This window comes from Amblyomma mixtum, chromosome 2 (genome assembly GCF_055824585.1).
Source record: "Amblyomma mixtum isolate Tamu chromosome 2, ASM5582458v1, whole genome shotgun sequence".
Taxonomy (NCBI): domain Eukaryota; kingdom Metazoa; phylum Arthropoda; class Arachnida; order Ixodida; family Ixodidae; genus Amblyomma; species Amblyomma mixtum.
Window position 1 is genome coordinate 157285392 of NC_143013.1, and position 22133 is coordinate 157307524.

The window sequence follows — 22133 nt, forward strand, 5'->3', positions numbered from 1 at the left end:
GGACACCCGTACTTCCTGGCGCGTTCGCGAGCGGCCGCGTTCCGAGAAAGGAGACGCTTCGCTTTGAGCGCTCCCAGCCGCGTTCCGATGACCCTGCGTACACTAACGATCCCTTACACGCCCTTCCCAAGGTTCTACAAAGGGCTCAAATGCCACTTTTAGAATTAAAACAAAGGGATCGGTACGGGTCACAAAACCACCCTGTGAGTGACATGCCGCAGCTACACCAGCACTGGCACCAACAAAACCAAACACAAAAGAATGCACACGGGCAGCAACACAACATTACGCAAAATGCACACTTAAATACACACAGCGGCATGCCTGCCGTGCGCCGTAACACAGCGTCCAAGTTGGTGGGTTGCACCCAGTTCACCAGCATGCACACCGTGGTCCTGCTCGGGAATGATCACACACACACACACAGACACTCGCGACTGGAGCGTTCACTAGCACTCGCACGACGTCCGTAAGTGGCCACGTGAGCCTCCTTAGTCGCACCGAGCGTCCCTGTGTGCGTTTCGAGCCACTACGCGTCTCTATAAATACGATTAACGCCTAACTGCCACTCGGTTCATTAGGCTGGTGCCACAGCGGGGCGATAACTAAAAAGTTGCTGCCCTCCAGGATCGAAAATGTTGTGGTACTCGATGGGTCCAAATCCCTGATCACGCGAGGCCCTTGAGGGCACGCTCTCTTAGGCGCACCAATACGAGACGCTTGCTGCGTAAGGAGCATATCCCCTGTCGAGTGTAATCATATCAGTGCGGCCGCTTTTGCCACACGGGATTTGGCGTACTGCAGCACGGAACGTACTGCTCCACGTGCTGAATTTCAACGTGAAGGCCACGCACCTGCCTCCAGCTACTCTTCCTCGCTTGGAGCCATTTGTACCTTTACTGCACGGGCAAACCTTCAAATTGCCGCTCCGTGCTTGATCGGCGCTTGCCGGCTTCATGGTACAGTCTGAGGCTGCATGAGCTCCCTGGCAGTCGCTTGACCCTAATTTGCCTTGTGGCAAGTCGCCACGCATCTCCTTGTCCTCGAAGGGCCTGGAGGGACACCCGCCGGGTGCGTTCAACTGCGCGGCGCTCGGTCCCGTTGGCCCATCAGGCCAACCTTCGTTCTTTGCCTCGGATGGAAGGTTCCTGGCATCAATAGCGCTACGGGACACTTTATGCCCTATGCCCGATACGGTGTGCCGCTGCGGCAACGCTGACTTCCTCCTTTCACTCGCTCGCCGATCTGGCGTCTGTCTTCACTGACCGTTTCCTGCTGCACGAAATGCTCTTTTTCACAGCTTGCTTGGGACTGCGTTTTCGGAATTGTCAGGGTGACTTCCAACAATCCTGAACTCGCGTCCGCGTCCCTGGTGTCATTTGGGGTAGAGCTAACCTGTGCAGCTGGATCGTCGGAGTGCGCGTTCACTGCCTCTAATACCGCGACGCTGCGTTCCGTCACGATACTTCCTTCAACTGCGCTTCCAGCTTCGCAGAAATATGGCTCACTTTTTACTTCTGCCTGGCTGTTTTCTTGACCTGTACTTGACAGGCATATGCCTTTGCCTTCCAGCACTGGCGGCCTCTCCACTCGGGACTCGGAGCACTTCTCCCTGGCTAGTTGACTAGCTCCCCTAGACTCTTTGAGCTGAGCGAGCTCGAGCTCTAGCTGCTGGCGCCTTGCTTCCAACGCCTGCAAATCCGGAGGTTTTTCCTTGCATAGCGGCGCCTTTCCTCCATTCACTTTTGCAAGCTCTGCCTGATAATAAGCTAAGCGCGCCTTCGCCAATTATACTCGGTACTTCACATTAAGTGAGGGCCGGCTTGGATAACTCTCCATACCGCATTTTGTACCCCCCAGCTGTCCTACCGGCTCGAACACAGGTACGTGAACAATGCGACCAAGGAAACTCACGGTTTCGATGCGTCGATCCGCATTGCCAGCTCCTTGGCGTCGCAGTCCACCGCCACTTTCACCGGACGCTGCGATGAGCTGTCGCACGCCGCTGGTCCTGTGCACGTTGTCGTCACTTGCTGTGACCCGCCGGTGACCGTGAGTTTCTCGACGCGCAGCTTTTCTTAACCGGACGCAGTCTCGCGTCGCTCGACTACTGCCGTGGTCCTTACGTCCTTGCCGCCGTCTCTCCGCAGGTCCTTTCTCGAACGCTGCTGTTGCCTGACCGTCGCCTTTGTCCCTGCGTTCAATCTTCTTCCTGCGCCGTCTTCCGATGGCCGCAGGATCCTGTCGACAGCGCCAGTAAAGTTTCACAGGTTCTTTATCTTCCTTGCACCAGCGGTGCCCCGCCAGAGACGGTTGGTTTCAACTCGAAGACTGAAGCTTGATCTCTGCACCGTCAGAGACGGTCTCTCGATGAGTGGAGACGCAGGGATAAAAGAAAGGGAATAACTGAAGATTTATATACAAATATTTAGAGAATATACAAGTTAGATGCAACGGCAAAAAGACAAACAACCAAAAGGCGGAACTGGCTAATACTAGGGGAGGCCCCTACTCGGTGTAGCCGAAGATGCGTAGCATCTCACCTTAGCGCAGAACCTCGCTTCCAGCTCCGGGGCTCGGTTTTAAAAACCTAAAGGCCCGGCCCACATTTGGTGGGTTCCAATCATGTTACGATGTTCACATGATTGGTTTATCGAGAGCCTGGCCAGCCCTCCAGCTTCCACAAACCCAAACGCACGGTCGTGTCAAATAAAAACAAACACAAATATACATTCATGCCAGTACGTGCGCGAATCGGTACCGCGGGTCGGGGGACACCCGTACTTCCTGGCGCATTCGCGAGCGGCCGCGTTCCAAGACAGGAGACGCTTCGCTTTGAGCGCTCCCAGCCGCGTTCCGATGACCCCGCGTACACTAACGATCCCTTACGCCGAAGTTTACGATCGATTTGCGGTCGCTAAGCCTAACGGACCAGCACGCCTAGTGCCTGCCCTGCTCCCAGGCGTGGCGGTGACGCCCGCGTTTTCCTGGAATTGAACATGCAGTACACAGTCAACGGCAGGGATGTTAGCGCCGCGGGGCTGGCTGATGGCACTTGAACAGTGCTTGGGATGCAACGCCGCTACCGACGCCCGCTACCACCGGCAGTGCCGCCGGCCAGCACCGAAACGCCCGCAGCCACTGCTTTTTTGTCGGGCCAACGTCCCCGTGGCCGTCAACGTCGCCCACTAAATGAGGACCACTTCCTCGCCTGTCTAAGAAGGCTACAAGATTGTCTTCCGGTTGCAAGGTACCGTCGACCTCAACGCAGTCGGCTAAGCCCAATTGGCTATAGCCATCTACAAAGCCGCCAAGACCGGCGGCCGCCTGGCCTGGCGATCACCACCGACGAAGTAGGCCTCCATCGAAGTAACAGCACAGTCACGATGAGCACACCATGCAAAGACCGTACCTTCGTGTTGGCTAAAGTACAAAATTTTAGCCCTTGGTTTAAGCGCCATCCTGGTAGCCACTTATGTCCCAGCCCACGATGACTTTGTTAGAGGAATCATCCACAGAACCTACAGTCACGAGACCGACGCTGAGATCCTCATGGGCCGCACACGCCAAATCATGGTCGCTATCGCCAATACCAAGCTACCCCGCAACGTAAGGTGTATCGGCTTCACTTTTGAGGTCTTCCCCTGCAAAATCAGCCCAGAGGCACGCTTTAGCTCCCGAAAGTTAGGCCAAAGGGCGGATGTATTCTCCCACCGAGAGCCAAACTAGCGACGTTGTCGCACGGCATACGACCCTCTCCCAGCTGGCCAACCGCCCACGTGACAATACTCGTGTATCGTCTGCAAAGGCGCATAGCCTACTGGCAGCAGAAGCTTCAAATACAGTTTCACATCCTCCATCCCGCCCAAGTCTTCCCCATCGGTCACTGATACCGATACCGACTCCTACTCGACAAGCCCCGGACGCCAGTCCCAATCCCTTTATTGTAAAACTCATAAGAAGTACAAAAAATATTCCGACTATTACGGCACTTCCTAATGCGAAATTAGAGCGCAGCTCATCACCTGTTTCAGCTTTTCGATAGATTGAGGCAAAGAATTTGAGCAAGACATTTATCTACCAATAAAGACAACTTGTTATTTTTCACACCTATTCCTTTTTCAAGAAACACTCCGATAAGAGAGCTTGATTTTCATGAAGGAAGCTTCGTGGTCGGCGTAGAGTTGACAAAAATAACGAAAATTCACGGGGCCCATGTGAAGGGCGTCCGCTCTCCTCGCCCGCTTGCAGCGCCTCGACCTAACATGTGGGGTAGATCGGAGGGCGGAATACGAGAAGATCACGAGGATCCAAGAATTCAGGGAAAGTGATCGCATTTTCTGACATTTATGACTTCGTTGTTCCGCGGCGTTTGTGGGAGGGCTAAGCCTGAGCGATGCTTCGCCAAGTTAGGCCTACCCAGGAGGTCGAGGCGGGAGCGGTCTCTGCTCGCCGCCAATCGCCCCCCGTAGGCGATGATTCTCGAGATGGAAATCTCGGTTGAAGGAGACGACATTCGGCCTGAAGAGCTGGAAATACCCAACGAGTGGTTCACAAGGAAGAGATTCAAATACGTGCCGACCGAGAAGGTTGGGCTGGAAAGGAAGGACTAGACCCACATATGGGTGAAAGCGCGGAGGCTGGCGCTGAATTCAGTAGAAAAGAGGCCCACGCACATACCGGTAGACGCAGAGAAAATCTTAATGAGGCTACGAGGGGAATGGCGAACAAGGGGAGAGCCTGGGTAGGTGACGTCATCAAAACCGCAGCTGGAATCAACCCAGTTGAAGGGGAAGAGGATATTGTCAGCAACAAACCCAGAAGAAAGGGGGAAGCACAGCCGTTTTCTCGGGGCCGAACCACCGAGCTCATTTAAGGCAAAGAATACGTTCGGCCACGCACTAGGTGTTAAGGTTCGGCCCCCAGGTGGCGGCGGCAGAGTGTTAGCAGTGTGGCATTGCCACCTCCCTCCCACGAGGCATCGACTTGGTACCGCACGGGCGGGGAGAAAAAAGTGAAGGTAATGCGGAAAGTTTACGGCGTGAGTGCCTTCGTGGGAAGGGGCTAACGGGAGAAATACAGCTTCATTTGCGCCACGTGGACAACTTCGGACGTCGGTTGTCGAGAGGACCGGACAGTTAATTGAGGCAGCACCTAGTAGCTCACAGCGCTGAGGCTGTGCATCACCAGGTATGGACCAATGTAACGGTGAAGAAGCTTCTCAGAGTGCCCTCGAAAACAGTTCGGGCTCCACACCGACTTGGTCACCGGGTGTGTAAATCACCGTCCTGCGGCAGAGGTTGTAACGCTCGCCAACGCGTTTTTGTTGGCCCTGTTATTCGTTGTCGAACAGCATGGCGAGCGGCTTCGGCGTCACAAACACATTGGTTAGAGTTACTGTATATGCTACCTAAGGTAGCATAGTTGGGCGTCTGTTTTCAAAACGAGCTCGCGATTCCATTTGTACAGCGCCATCACGTGGTGTCGAAACAACCGTGTACTGTGGAGAAGGCGATGTTCTGGACACTTTTTGTAATTCTCGACACCCCCGCTGCAGCAAACTGGCATGACAGCCGGCCGAGTTAGAAAGCGTATCCACTATCCAACTGCTGTTTACGTTCGCTGCAGTTGCATTGAGGTTTCTTTACCGAAAACAGGCTGGACTTGCGGTTCTGCGCTTTTTCGTGTACGCTGTTGAAACCCTAAAATAGAGCTCAGCGTTTGATATTTATCCCTGTTGCAATAAAACCTGATTTCAAACAATTTTTAACCGAGGGAAAACATGTTTAGGCCTCCGATTGTTTACTTCAGATGCTAACGTTCACTCAGTTTCGAGTAAACAGTATTCTGGATTTTATACTCTCCTTTTTATAGTTCTGGCCCCAACTTTCTGCAGGAGGTTTGGATTTAGTAAAAAAGACGATAAAAATGTTTTTTAACGCAGGTTCAGTGATTAAATGTTTCCCAAAAGATGAATGAATGCTGCATTTGCACGACGTATTTGGAATACTGAGTGGGCCCTTAAGTCATCAGGCAAATCGTTCGGGGAAGGCGATTGGCGAATTGCCAGCTGCTGCAGCTCACGGCGCGCGCTAGAAAGAGAAGCGGTTTTTCTTGACTACATTTTTAACTGGGTGCGCACTCAGCTCTTCCGATGCTTTTTATTTGCGATCAAGCGAAAAAGTGGTTTTAAAACCTCGGAAAAGCGTCATCGGTCCATCAGTGATGCGCTGGGCATGCAGCCTTCAGAAATGGTGTGCGGCTTCGCCACATAACTTCAATTTGTTGAAAGGCAAGATGGCGGACCTACGCGCAACTCTGCTACCTTTGGTAGCATATACAGAAACTCAAAAATTTGTAAGCTGCCACGACAAAACAGGGAGCAGGATCTGGAAGAAGCATGACGTCCTGCATGGTCCCGGCTTCGCGACCGTGCACCTAATGGAACGGAGTTAAGCGCGTCGTTTCGTGCCGCGAAGTGTTGTACGTGAGCGTGATGTAAAGCAGTATCCGGCCCCAATTCTCATGGTCATATTCGACATGCATCGAAATTATATCGGCAATTGTCTTGTTAAGCCGCTCAGTCAGTCCGTTCGTTTGCGGATGGTATGCTGTAGTCTTTTGATGGCTGGTGTCACTGAGTCGAGGTATCACGCTCGTAAGTGCCGACGTAAACGCGGTTCCCTTGTGAGTTTGTACGGCTGTAGGGGCTGCGTGACGAAGCACAATGTTGTGAATGAAGAAATGTGCAACATCGGCTGGGGTACCATGGGGAAGGGCCTTGGTCTCACAGTAGCGACTAAGATACACAGTGGCAGCAACAGTATACCGGTTACCCATAGAAAACGCCGGAAATGGGCCAAGTAAGTCCACGCCGACCTGTTGAAATGCGAGGCGCGGGTGATCGATAGGCTGCGGGAAACCGGCTGGTTTAGTCTGTGGCCTCTTCCGGCGCTGGCACTCAGGAAAGGTTCGTATGTAGCCGTGGACGCCCGCAGCAAGCCTGGGGCAGTAGTACTTGAGACGTATGCTCGCCAACGTGCCGGGAAAACCTGAAGTGACTTGAAGAAAGGTCGTTGTGGAACGCACGCAGAACTTTGTCACGAAGCGCTCTAGGCACTGTAAGCAGATTGCCGGTGTCCGTTGCGCCGTAATTCTTTTTCTAGAGGACACCATCGCGCGAGGAAAACGAGGACAGTCCGCGCTTGAATATTCGAGGAGGAGTTAGAGCGGTTCCTTGCAGCTACTCGATGAGGGTACGCAGTTTGGAGTCGGCCTTCTGTTGATGGGCAAGAGAGGACGTGCTGACAGCACCGAGGAAAGCGGAATCATCGTCGGACTCGTCCGTAGGGCAGGGAATAGGAGCCAGGGATGGACAGTCAGCATCGCTGTGTTTCTGGCCGGACTTGTGCACGATGGTTACATCAAGTTCTTGTAACCGAAGACTCCATCAAGAAAGTCACCCCGAGATATCGTTCAGATTCGCCAGCCAACACAGTGAGTGACGATCACTCACAACCCGAAATGGGCGGCCATACAAGTACGGACAAAATTTCGTAACGGCCATACATTCCTTTTCCGTGGTGGAATAGTTGACTTCTGAACGGGATAATGCGCGTATGGCGTAAGCAATCACGTGTTCTAGAACATCCTGTCATTGAACAAGGACCGCATCGATACCAACGTCACTGACCTCAGTGCATAGTTTCGTGTCGGCCTCCTCGTCGAAGTGGCCAAGCGCAGGCGTACTTTTGAGACGGGACTTCAGTTCCGTGAAGGCTCTTTCTTGGTCCTGGCCTCAAAAGACGGATTCAGCGCCTTTCGCTAGGCGGGTCAGAGGCTCAGCTAGCTTAGGGTAAATATGAACAAACCGGCGATAGTACACGCATAGGCCCAAGTAACGACGCAGGCTCCTCTTGTTTGCTGGCTTGGGAAAGGCAGTTACGGCGGCCGTCTTTTCGGGGTCTGGACTAACGCCTCGAGCGCTGACAATGTGCCCAAGAAACTTCAGCTCATGAAACGCAAAGTGACATTTTTCTGGCTCGACAGAGAGAGAGACCAGCGGAACGTATGGCCTCGAAAACAGCCCGCAAACGTTTAAGCTACTCATCGAACGTGCCGAAGAAGATCACTACATCGTCGAGATATACGAGGCACCTGGTTGGAGAACCTTAACTCCCAGCGCGTTGCAATGTATCCATGGTAAACACGAAGCAGCACACCATACTCGTTGGCACCGACAGCGAGGAGCGGAAAGTACGCCCATACAACGCATATCGTGGTCGACGGAGAAAAATCGAGGTGACCGCCTACGTGGCTGTGCTGGAAGATTGCGACAAGGGGGTCATATACGATATACCCGTAGTATTTTCGATCGAAGGCACCAATCCGACGTCGCGCCGCAGCAGAATCCCCAAGACACTAAGGGTTAGAAGGCTCGGGAAAGATTCAGCGATGGTTTTGATCCTGTTTAAGGAGAAGCTAGTGTGAAGGCAAATTCACTTCGGCGGAGTCCCACTATGATGCTCGCTGTACAAGAAGAAGCTCGAGATATGCGCTGCCTGCGGGAGATTGGGGCATGGAAAATGTGTCTGTCGCGACCCAGAGAACGTCAAGTGCCGAGGGTGTCGGCTGCGAGCAGCCGATGAAAGATCACCAGTGTGTACCTTAATGAAAACTGTGCGGAAAATTTCATGCTCTGGAAGACAAGAGATAAAATGAGCTGTACCGAACGCTGTACGAAGTGAAACGGCGCCAGTGGGAGCGGCTGCAAGATCAGTTCGAGGCGACCTAATGGCAAAGCCGACTTAGAGAACCTAGCAACGCGAAGGACTACCGTACACGCGACGAGTCCTTCCAGAAATCGGAAGCGGGAAATTCAACGGACTGCGGAAGACGCTCCAGCTGCGGCTGCAGACCAAACCAAGGAGACCAGTCCAGGGGACGCTACAGTTCGAGAGGGCGAGACCAGTCAAGAGGACGTGCTGGCTCCAAGGACCCCCCAAATGCGTGGGCGAAGAAGAGCGCGAAGAGCCAGCAGCGCAAGGTGGTGAGCCTCTCGGTAGGTTCACCCAGATTAAAATAGCGAAAGGACGAAGAGATAGAGTATCTCAGTGGTATAGTAGGGAAACTGCAGGGAACAATCGGGGTACTAAAAAGTACAGTCGAGAAACTCAGTAAAGAGATACACGGTCGAAATCGCAATAATCAAAATCTCAAGAAAACCAGGTCTACGTTGCCCTCTCCCGCGTTTAAAACGCAAAATGCGGCAGCGCAGACATCACGGCCGGTGGGGGAAGAGAGCATGATAGTCGAGGTGGCCCTCCCAACCCCGGTGAGAAGTAAAATGCACGAGGTGGATCCCTCTCAGCCACTAGAAGACAGAAAGACGAGGCTTGAGGAAAAACTGGCCGATTTCATCAATCGTGTAATGACCGCCGTGCAACACCAGGCGAAAGAAACTCAGAGGCAGGGTGTCAAACCGGAACCGAACCTGAACTCGAAATTTGAAGCGAACCCAAATTTTCGCCTGGAACCGGAGCCGAACCGAAACTATATTTTTTCGCCTATCAACCCTTTCGCCATCTTGGAACTGAACGCGAACAGTAACAATTAAAAAGAACCGTTCCGAACCGGCTCGAAACTCGGTTCAGACCGACTTTCATTTCAACCCAGCACACTTTTTTCGACAAAATCAGATCTCCTAGCGCGTAGGTTTACCCATCCGAAGCGGTCTAAGCTGGAAATCGCGAAACTGGCACCCAGTATATGCGACAAAAAAATTGAGTGAGGTCTCTTGTCTGGGAAGAAGCCTAATTGACGCTTCTGTAATATACTAGCCCCAATTCCAAAGCATTGTACACCAGGTTTATGCGTAATCTAGAGTTAACACTCCCCTTTTACACGTTTGCGTATGGTTTTAATCATATTGTTAGCACTGCTCTAACTCAACAACGCACTACAGACGCCAAATTTTAGAGCGCAGATCTTGGGCGCCCGTTTCTGCGTTTCGCTGCGTCGCCTTCGCCGCTGTCCACTGTAACCTGCAGTGGACACCCTTTAAGCTGTGAAAGCAATAGAGCGGCAGCTTAGAAAGGAGAAAGTAAACGCGGAACCTCTTCCCCTCCTTAGGAACCGGCGTGCCATTGGGGGGGGGGGGGGGGGTGGAGTGAGGGTGCAGGTGCGCGTATCAACCCTAGCACCACACAGTAGCGGTAGAACGAGCGCGCGCGCGTCGGCGGTGGCAGCTACACCGCCGCTCCTTCGCAAGACATCTCATTGCATTCGAGTGAGCCAGACGCATGGCTACGCAGCGGCCCAGTGATTCCGCGCCAAGCGGTTCGGGGAAGTTGCAGCGCGTTGACCACAAGGCTTTCGCCAAGCGCACTTTATAATTTCCAAAGTGTCTTCGGTATTTTTTTTTTTGAGGAAAGGAAATGCGCAGTATGTGTAACCCACCGCTGCGAAACCAATAGACCGGGCGCATGGAAAGCAAAGGGTAAAATTTTTAAATTGGTTTTTGAGGAAATGAAATGCTCAATATCTGTCTCACACATCTCGGTGCACACATGAACCAGAGGAAAGGCGCATAGCTGCCCTCTTGAAACAGTGGACACCTCGATTGTGCTTTAAGCTATATGGTGGTAGCGACAGATGTGCACTGCATGCTTCGGCATTGCAGCGTCGTGCGAGAAATGCTGCCACCTGCCAGGGTGGCAGGGTGGGTGGGAACTTTAATGTAGATATAAAGGCAAGCAGGAATTTGTTACCACTTATGTAGGGGGTGGTGGTGGAAAACATTTATTTGCAGATACACTTCAGGAGGTTATGCATGAGCTCGCCTAGAGGGGGCCAGCCCTTACAAGTACTAGGTGGAGGTCCCCAGTTCGGGACCCCAATGGTGTCAGCCACCGCCCCGGCTTGCGCGACCAAGGCCCGTTGGGCCTACAGGTCAGAGCAGGTGAGCAGGGCCGCATCCCAGTCGTCCCGGGTTGGTTTCGGGTGAGGGTGGATGGCAGGGTTTGAGGGCCTGGTCCACAGCATGTGGTAGATGTCCGAAGAATTTTCTGCACAGTGCAGGCAGCTGCCCGAGAAAGAAGGGTCGAAGTGCGGGAGAACATCCCGTTCCTTTCGCTCGTAACGGCTCCCACACCTGTGACAACCTCGCGAAATACTTGCGCAGTCCTCGTATTTGAGAACCAGGCATTGGTGCAGCAAGTCGAGCATATATCCATCTATTTCTCCGTGCACAAAGCATCCTTCAAGACAGTCAAAACTCCTACCGGAGTGTTTTTGAAGAAGGAATATGTGTGAAAAAATAACAAGTTGTCTGTAACTGTACATACATGTCTTGCTCAAAATCTTTGCCGCAGTCTATCGAAATGATGAAACAGCTGATGAGCGGCGCTCAAAGTTCGCATTAGGAAGCAACGGAATAGTCGGAAATTTTACCTTAACCCAGAGTAAGAGAGATGTGAGTTGCCAGGCACCACACGCGATGTGGAGTGCTAGCCTTCAGTCGCACGGACGCAGATGAGCAGTGGAAGTAGTAATTGAAACATGGCCGGGGCACTCGCGCGTCTTTTACATCATTTTGCAGGGGCACGAGTGTGCACAAGCATTTGTTGAACTCAGGGGTACCTCGTTTTTCAGCCAGCATTCACATCGCCGGACGTGGTTGTTGCGACGTGCGTCTCTTATTTCACTCTTTCCTCTGATCTTTTAACTATCCTCTATATGCACGTGGCAGCGGCAGGCCCGTGCACTTTCCTTTTCATCTTTCTTTCATTAACAAACAAGCAACAACAACTGACAAAGGATTGGGTAGAAGCAGTAGCGTGTCATAACTGATCTTTTGTGTGCTAGCATCGCGTCCCCTCACGCTCACAATGCTTCAATTTCCAGAGGTGCCCGGCGAACGCAGTAGCCGCATTTCCGTACCTAGGAAAGCTGGGCAGTGAATACACTAGATCAGTTAAAACCTTGCTGACTAATCCAGGCTACCAGCAGAAAGAATTTTATTTAATAATGCTTCTGGGATTTTTTGCTCATGGCCGACGACGACATCGGCTTTTCTGTGACACGGGGCCCTCAACGCTATCGCGTTATAAACCCCTCGCAATGAGTCAGAGGTCCAATAAACAGAAAATGGCCTCAGTGGCTGTGCTGCAGACCTAAAGGCCCATCTCCATGGACCCAACCTATTCCCACGAGCGCAGCGCGTACGCGCCCAGTGCCGCGCCACGACAAGCGCCGCCAAACATACGCATCTTGATGGCCTGTCACCTCCTGTCACTGGTACTAGCGCTCAGGTCCTCGAAGAAAATGGCGCGAATGGCCGTACCGGATGCCAAGAGAATGGTGTTCTCTGATTGGTTACACCAATCGCAAACCACGAGCCACTTTCGGCGCGAATATCTGACAGATGTGCACTGCATGCTTTGGCATTGACAACGTCATGCCAGAAATGCTGCCACCTGCGCAATAATATAAAAGACGCGCGAGTGCCCCAGCCATGTTTTAATTTCTACTTCCATTGCGCATCTGCGTCCTTGCGACTGAAGGCTAGCACTCTACAGTCGCGTGTCGCGCCTCGCGCATGCAAAGACCGGCTCCGGCGTACGCTCGTACGCGTAGGCCCTGCGCTCGTGCGCCTTGATTGGGCTCATGGAGATGGGCCTTAAGGTTGCGGGTTTGAAGCTCGCCTCGAGGGCCACACTTCGATGCAGGCAAATTGCGAAACGCCCGTGCGCTGTCGCACGCTGAAACATTTTAGCGATGCTCTGACTCTTCTAAAACTAGTTTGAGCGAAAGCTTACACTTCGCTACGTTCAGGTTATAGGCGCAGGAGTTTCAGGCACATTGTCAGGCGTGCTCTTATCCGTGGCAGAACTTCATGAGAAAGTAGCGTCGCCTTCTTAAGCGAATTCTGAGTCACGTGCATAACAACATGACCACACCTGGCGTAGCGGCATTCAGCGCACCATGGTAGAAGCAGTGGCGTGGGGGCTGCAGCTGCAGCGAGTAACGTGGCCTTGCATTACAGCCACACGTCCAGGGCTCCTCCTGCTGAAGGTCAAAGTGCAACAGGCCATGACCTTGGCAAAGTATGGCGTAGCGGACCTGTCGGTTCAAAACCCCAGCTGGGTACGTTGATCTGGAGTCATCCATTACAGCGTCCATCAATAGCCGGCGTGTCTAGAGACGTTAAGCCAGAGGTACTACTACTATTGTTACCAAATAGAGGATGGATAATTTCGTTGAACTTCTTTTTTTAGAATTGACACGCCCTTTTTACGTCTCTCAGAAAACAGCAAGGAAAGGTGGGCTCTTGGAAGCGGTGACGATATAAATACCAATTACACGAAGAGGCACTCCCGAAACGCATACGCTCGCTGAAATGGGATAGTGATTACGCCCAGAAAGATGCTACTGCAATGAAATGTTACTGCGATGAAAGTGACAAGAGGTTTTTGGTCATTTGGTGCCCAGTTTTCGCCTTCCGCAACACTTCCTACACGTACTCCTGTCTTGTTTTGCACACAGACACCGGGCACTTCTTTCTTTCCTGTGCTTAGCTCGTCTGTTACGAAAAAGTTGAACGCCATTTCACTCTTGATGGCTCGGCTTCTCGTGCTTTTTTTCTTCTCGAGGGGCGCTCTTCTGTTTGCACTTTCGTCTCCAGAGCGAGTCCTTACTGAACGCTGGGCTCGTTTGTCTCAGCTTCTTTTTCACTTTGCAGCGACGTTCGTGCCGCTGCTTGCATTCGACCCAACTGTCTTCAGCTTAGCTTTCTTTCGTTCCATTTCTGAACCTTCTCCAGGGCTTCTGCTTTTCGGCGTCACCTGCGTCGGTGGTGTCGGACTCCTTTCTCTATCTTTTTTCCTTCTTCCAAACTGTTTTAAACGCACGCCGGGTTCGTTCTCACACGAATCATCCGAGATGTGTTTTCGCGATGAAGCCAATAGTTCAGTTCCTTTCCGTTCTTCGTGGGCAGAAAATGTTTCTCTGTTAGAGGTTTTCTCCTTTCCCTTCCTGGCTTTGACTCGTGTAGCGTGCTGACGGCACGCCTCACTAGAGGTTGGAGACTCATTCTCCTCACTACTGCTCAGTATTGCTGCCCCAGTTTCTTCGTTCACTTTTGTCAGTTTTGTAACAGTCGTAGGAAGCCTTTCTCTCAGTCTGCTGCATTGTTTGCGCTACACTTTCTCCTTCCTCCGGAGCGAAAATTTCCTCGCCTTCCTCATAGAAAAGCCCTCCTCGCTGATCGAGGGTCCACTCGGAACGGCTTCCGAGTTTTCTCTGAGTTCGCTCTCCTCAACTAATGCGTCGGAAGTTTCATTCTCTGACATTTCAGCGCTCTTCGTCACGGTCCCTACTGCAACTCTCAGGTGTGTAGCACGGTTATTTGTCGCTGGAGCTCTAACTTCCTTCCTGATCTTCACGCGACAGACCTAAGCAGCCCACTGACTGAAGCCTCAGGTTGGCCTTCTCCTCAGTGCCTACTTCCTCGGTAGTAGCTTCACATTCACTTTCTTGAAGAATTGGCACTCCGGTGTTATCTTCACTCTCTTCAGTCTCAATTGTAGAAACGGGCTGTTCCACAACCAAGCTCTGACCTGGAGAGCCAGCTACAACCTCTTCCGTGGTTTCCAACAAATCAGACTTGTTAGTCTTCCACCCCGCCTCTCCGGAGGTAAGCTCCACTGGCTCCGTGATGTTTTTCAAACGCCAAATTTCAACAGGCTTCCTATGAATGATTGCCATCTCTCTTTCGAAAGCTTTTTGGGCCCCTTCCTCTCGTCTCTTTTGTTCTGTCTCTTCTTCACGTTTCCTTTGTCTTTCTTTCTCAGCGGCTTCTCGAGCCCTCTCTCTTTCCTGGTCCACCGTATTTCGCAGTTCCTCTCTGGTCATGCCCATCTGGATGCCAAGCTCCACTAGCTCCATTAAGCTCCTATTTGGAGACCGAACTCAAGGCAAATGATACCTCGACACGGTGAACCTCACTAACCGCTTCAGCGCGGCACCTCACAATATAGCTTTGCTGCTAACAATCGTTCACGATCACTTTGTAAACTCCTTCCGACTATTTCTCCGTTCCCTGCACTTACAAACACCAAACGTCCTGTAGCGGACGCCAGAATAAATGTGGCCCAGCTTCAAGCAATTTCATCGTGCATTTCCGACACCCTTAGAGATGAGGGGGAGGGGTAGTGGCCTCGGACTCAAAGAAGATGCCCTTGACTCAGTGTGGCAAGCTCAGTGGAAATCAGCTGCCAAGTGAGAAGAGGTTTTTGGTCGTTTGGTGCACAGATGTCGCCGATCGCAAGCCAAAGAATGGCTCGGAGCCAAAGGTTCACAAACAAAACAAACTTTATACAGCAATGAGACGGTACATAGGATTTCACAATCACTAGTACAAACATATACAAAGTGATTATCAAAACAATGCAACTCGTGCAGAGTTAAACCTGAGAGAGACTACAATACAAAATTGATATTGCTGTTAAACTCGACAAAGACCACAATACAAAAGTGATATTGCTACTAAAGTGCATTAACACAAGAGAGACGCAGTCAGACAAAACAGAATTTGTTCAGAATTTGTTTTGTTTGAACTTGTCCGGCGACCAGAGGTTGGCGACGATGCCATCCCGCAGACTGGCACGCGCTGCCTCGTTGAACCGCGGATGGGCGAGTGGTGTACTCCCGGGAGTCCAGCGGGCGCGCTTCACTGAAGCTTAAACGTCGGCTCGGGCTAGACGACAGCAGTCAACGCCCTTTATATACAGGCTTGTCCCACGTCTGCCTGTTCTTCGCGCCAATGCAGGCGCGCACATACACACAGCATCAGCTGTGCAGTCTGCTTCTCCTTTGGACGCTGGGCGCGCGTCCCCATTGGTCAATGGTCGGGAGTGGCTTCGAGGAGCATCTGGAATCGTGGCGCCGCCGCCGATGCGCCCCTGAAAAGGAGGAGGGAATGTCCGAGCAAACGCAAGGCTACACCCTCTCCACCAGTTTCGAGTAGAAGCATCTCCGACATTCTTGAACAAACCACAAAAATGACCCCGCGCGCCGCGCGGGCGAGCAGTAGTGGAGGGGCACACAAGGCTAGTTCCTCACTGGGGTTTCGTTCTCCACCGTTTTACGACGCGCGCGGGCGAGAGCCGTGTGCGCAACGCTGTTTTTGTTCCTTTTTTTTCAAACTTGCGCCGAATTTTGTGACAGTCATGAACGAAGCTTTGTGGTCGGAGAAATAGATGGATATATGCTAGACGCTGCGTAACGAGCGAGAGGAACAGGATGCTCTCCCGCATAAGTGGTAAGACATTCCTATGTCTCTATATTTACTTCAATGTTCCCACCCACTCTGCCACCCTGGCAGGTGGTAGTTAATGGTTGATCGCGAGAGTTCGCTCACTGCTCTCAGCACGTATGCTCAAGCGCAATACAGCCGTCCATTGACCCAGGGAGCCAGTTAGGCGCACTTCTTTCCTTATAATGATCAGATCATAAAGCGTTGTCAACGCCAACGCCAGTGAACACTACAAACGCCGACGGCCTATGGCTTCATCGCCGCGTTTCTGGCCCAACCTTGTCAGTCCCAACGCATGGAGCGCTCATCTGTCACTACAGCCACCTAGCTTAAAGCACGATTGAGGTGTCCGCTGTTGCAAGAGCGCAGATATGTGCTTTCTGTCTGGTTGAGGTGACCACGTAGATTTGTGAGGCAGATACTGCGTGTTTCGTTTCCTAAAAGAGCAATTTAGCAAATTCATCCTCAGCTTTTCAAGCTCCTGCACAATTGATTTCGCAGCTCAGAGGGTGTCCACTGCTGGTTACACCGGACAACCGCGACGATGACGCCGCGAAACGCAGAAATGGGCGCCAGAGAGGAGTGCTCTAAAAAAAATTGATGGCAGCCGCTAGCGGGCGGCTTCTTCTCGGACTGCTTAATCTGGAACTTTGTCTGGGGGCTTATATCTACTTCTTGCTCACATACTTCCTATTCTCTGTGTCTTATACGAGAGGCGTATGCTTGTTGGCACTTGGGCGACGGCACACGTTGAGCATTCACAACAACGCGCCTAGGCTACAAAGGGTACAACTGGGTGATGAGGGAAGGGAGAAGGTTGTTGAATATGCATTTTTACTAGTGAGTGAGCGGATGTGCGCCCACTGGTGGAGGGACATGGTGGCAGGCAGCGGGAGCAGTCGCACGCCACGTGGGCTCTACCAATGATCGCGGTTATTTCCGGTCCTCAACTCTTTTCCCAAGAAACCTTGGCACCATCGTCTCCGGCAGCAACCTAAGGGGCATGAGTGCTGTGAACGCTGGACAGCGCTGGACGCTGTGAACGCTGTGGGGCTCAGGTTGCTGCTGCTCCTGACGGTGGCCCAGCTGAACATCAGTGCTCCCCGTGCTCCCTCATCTGCGGAGGCAGCCATCCCACCGGGGCGCCTGGCTGCGGGCAAGTGTAGCAAGCTCATGAAGCCGGGACCCCCACCCATCCCAAAGCAGAAGCAGATGCCGGGACCCAAAAAGACCCAGGCGCCAAAGGCCGGCTTCGGGACCCAAGCCCGAACCCAAGAAGGCCCATGCCGGGCCGCCAAACTTTGTGAAGTCCGGGAACCCGACGAGGTCACCGGTCCTCAAAGCCGAGGATTTCCCGCCTCTGGTACCACGCCAAACTCAGGTGAGCAGTTGGAGTGGGTTAGTCTCCAAGCCCAACCCCACTTCCTCCCCCACCGAATCCGCCCTACAGCGGCATGTAGAGGAGCTCAGGCGCCAAAATCAAATTCTCGCCCATAAAATTCAAGAATTAGAAGCTAAGCAGGCCGGGTAGTCCTAGCCCATGCAGAACGCTGAGCCCGCTGACAGCGATGACGGATCCTAAGTATCATCTTGCCTAAATAACGTCTCGCGGCAAACCGCGGACACAGTGGTCGATTCCGCCCCCGCGGACACTGACCGCTTCGAGGCCCTCGAGCGTTGAGCCGAGCAGCTGGAGGAGCGGGTGGCAGCGCTCCCGAACCAAATTATGATCGCGGTCCGCGGGTCCTTTCAGGACATGTTCAGATCCGCATTTGCTGAAATGCTTCCCGACATTGCGGCCCAGGTGACTGACTCTGTCCTTAAGGCGGTGCAGCCCTGGATCAGCTCGCAAATAAAAAATACTCTCTCCTGCGACTCCCGCAGCTAAAAAGTAAAATAGCTCCTTGACAGGCAGCTGAAGAAAGCGGTTCCGGCCCGATAGCCGCGGCGTTGATGGAGCCCCTGCCTGGGGCTGCGCCGGCCCCCGGACCGAGTGGCTACCCAGCACCGTAATAATTAAAACATTACTATGGCTGGCAAATCTTCTCTGAAAGCTACAAAGTAGGTCAATTCTAAATAATTCAAAGGAACTGCAGGTATTTCAGAGCCTGAAAAAAACGGTCACATATCCAGCTCTACCTGCGGTGCCGCGGTCACATGCCGGAGCTTCTTGCTTTGCAAGAGCCCGGAAATAATGCTGAATTCTCCGGGTATAGCTAATTTCAGGGGGGGCCCTCGATCTGCATACTGGTGCATAAAGCATACATTGCGATTCAGGTCGATCTTGACCTGGAGACTGAGCAGGAATACAAAATGGTGAGGGTTCTGCCTCTCACGCGCCGCGAGCCGTCAATACATGTACTTAATGTGTATTGCCTCCCCCATAAGCCGCGTGTTACTTTCAGCGAAATCTTCTATCGTGCTCTCAAACTGGCTGGCAGTGAAGCTATGGTGATCACTGTAGATCTCAACGCACCCTGTCTACATTGGGGCTATCACTTCGAGAAAGCCAGGGGATGCAAGATGGCGGAGCTCATCTCCACCCTTCGTCTTACGATGCTCACGGATCCGGCTTGCCCCACACGTGTGGGCAACTCGGTTACCCGTGACACGTGTCCTGGCTTATCCCTTGTTAGGAACACTAGAAACGCCAAATGGAAGAACCTGGGGGATACCCTGGGCAGCGACCACTGCCTTCTCCGCATCACGCATTTGGCAAAGGCAGCCCGTAAAAAATGGGGAAAGGCTAAAATAACTAATTGGCAGCAATTTCGAATTCAGGACATCGCTCCCGTACTATACTCCGACGGCTCTGCGGAATGGGCAACACACGTCACCAACATACAGAAACAACACACGCAAACACTTCACACCACCGACGAGATCCCATACCACCTCCGGCATCTGGGGGAGGCGTGCCGGAGCTTAACAAAACGATGGAAGAAACACAAGACGAATCGCAAGCTTAGAGCTCGCATTGCACAACTTACAGAGCAGGCTGCGGCATATGCAGCCCAGCTCACAGACACCAATTGGATATAACGCTGCAATACGGCAGCGCGTCAGATGAGCTCAAAGGGGCCTTGGCGTCTCTTACGCAGCCTCATCGACCCTTCTCAAACGAAAGTGGAGACGCAAAAACAGCTCCGGAGGGCTCTGCACAGGTACCAAGGTACGACGGCCGAACTTGCGGACACTTTGTCCGACAGGTACTCCTGCCGCACAAATGGCCCGGTTGGGGCCGAGTACACGTACTACGGCAAGCCAAATCAGGATTTAGATGCCGCTTTTGAGTTGCATGACCTTAAGGCGGCCCCGGCTAAAATGCGCAGAGGTGGGGCACCGGATCGGGATCGCATAACCGTGAAACTGTTAGCGAACCTTTTCGACTGTGCATACCTCCATTTGCTACAGTACATAAATCAGATCTGGGATGGGTGTCCACTCCCACTCGAATGGAAAACATCGCTTGTAACGTTCATCCACAAAGCAGGTTAAGCAAGTGACTATGGACAACTTGAGACCCATCTCATTCATCTCGTGCAGTGTAAAGCTCATGGACAGGATGGTTCGGGATCGCCTCTCTCCATACATGGAGGGTAACGGCCTCTTCGCAGACACTAAGTTCGTGTTCCGCCCGCGCATGTGTGCACAGGATGTCCTACTCCAACTACACAGGGTCATAATACGACCCACAGCCATGCAACAAAACGACTAGGCCATTCTCGCCCTCAATCTTAAGGGGCGTTAGACAATGTTAATTATGGTACCATACTCTCTAAATTGAACACCACTAACTGCGGGGCGAAGGTCTTCGCCTATGTCCGAGATTTCCTCTCTGCGCGTCAGGCACTCCCCTCCGGATCAAGGACGACGAATACGGCCCGTACTGCATGGGTACACGAGGTACACCACAGGGGGTGGTGTTATCACCGCTCCTTTTCAACATCGCGATGACACACCTGCCCGGCCGATTGGCTCAGGTGGAGGGCATAAAGCACGCACTCTACGCAGACGATATTACAATCTGGAACACCGAAAGGAGCCTTGGGGAGATGGAGGACTGCCTTCAGCAGGCCGCCTCCATAGTGGATGCATATGCTGCCGACAATGGTCTGCCATGTGCTCCCGCCAAATCAGAGCTTCTACATGTCAGGACAAACCACAAGGACAGCACATCTCTACACATCTCTGTCGGGCGGTCCCATCAGAAAAGTGGCAACGCTCCGGATCTTGGGTCTGTTCATCATTAACAGACTCTACTATAGCGAAACTCAAGCGCATAGGTGAAGAGATAGGGCCCATGATCCACCGTGTTTCCAACAAGTGGAGTAGTCTGCTGTCCAGGGACGCGCTACTGCTCGCACATGCCTTTGTGACCAGCCAGATCCTATACGCCATGCCGTACCTACGCACCACCAAACAAGACGAGCGCATTGACGCCATCATCAGGAAGGCAACAACGCGAGCACTGGCCTCCCGGTGGCTGCCTCCAACGCCAAAGTGAAGGAGTTGGGAGTGGTAAACTCCTATCAGGAGCTGCGGGAGGCCCACCTTGTGAACCAATATACGCGGCTATCGCAGACGGTTCCCGGGCGCCGCCTGCTAAACCGCTTACACATCCAACACACATGCATACCAGAGGGGACGGAAAACAGCCCGGTGCTGTGGCGCCACATGCTCTGGGTCGCTCCGCTCCCGCGTAACATGGGCATGGCTTCACATGAAGGCAGACGACAAGCGCGGGTTCACACGCTTGAGAGGCAATATGGATCTAAAGAGGGCGTCTACTACGTGGACATCACAGGGCAGTCGCCCGCGGATTCTTCACGGCTGCCGTAGTCCACCGGGGAATGAATGTCGATGGGCTATCTTTTCGGGCCCCAAATTCAACACGAGCGGAGGAAGTCGCAATAGCTCTCGCTGCCACCGATCTAAAATCGAGAACGGTTATCACAGACTCTCGCCGGGCCTGTGAACATTATATTGCTGGCGAAATATCACCTCTTGCCTCCCGAATTCTATGACGCGCTCCCGCCGATCCAACTCGCACAAAGGTGATTTGAGCTCCTGGCCACCAGGGTCTACGAGGCAATGAGGCCGCTGATACGGCCGCCCGAGCGCTCACACACCGTGCACCTCATCCTAGCTCTCCTGTACCAGAAGCTCATAAACCGCTGCTGCGGTTCCGCGAAATCCAAATTCATTATTGCTGTCGTAGTCCACCGGGGAATGAATGTCGATGGGCTATCTTTTCGGGCCCCAAATTCAACACGAGCGGAGGAAGTCGCAATAGCTCTCGCTGCCGCCGATCTAAAATCGAGAACGGTTATCACAGACTCTCGCCGGGCCTGTGAACACTATCTTGCAGGCGAAATATCACCTCTTGCCTCCCAAATTCTAAGACGCGCTCCCGCCGATCCAACTCGCACAAAGGTGGTTTGGGCTCCTGGCCACCAGGGCCTACGAGGCAATGAGGCCACTGATGCGGCCGCCCGAGCGCTCACACACCGGGCACCTCATCCTAGCTCTCCTGTACCAGAATCTCATAAACCGCTGCTGCGGTTCCGCGAAATCCAAATTCATTATTGCGACAGCCACCGTCTCTACCCGGCACCTGCCAAGGGGCTGAGTAAGGCGGTGGAGCGAACTCTGCGGCGCCTGCAGACAAGAACTCTTCTCTGTCCTGCCATAGCAAAACACTTCGATCCGAACACAGATGGGCGCTGCCCGCACTGTGGAGAGATCTGCGATATCTTTCACATGGTGTGGGCACGTACTAAGAATCCTCACCTTCCCCCTTCCCCCACCCCCACCC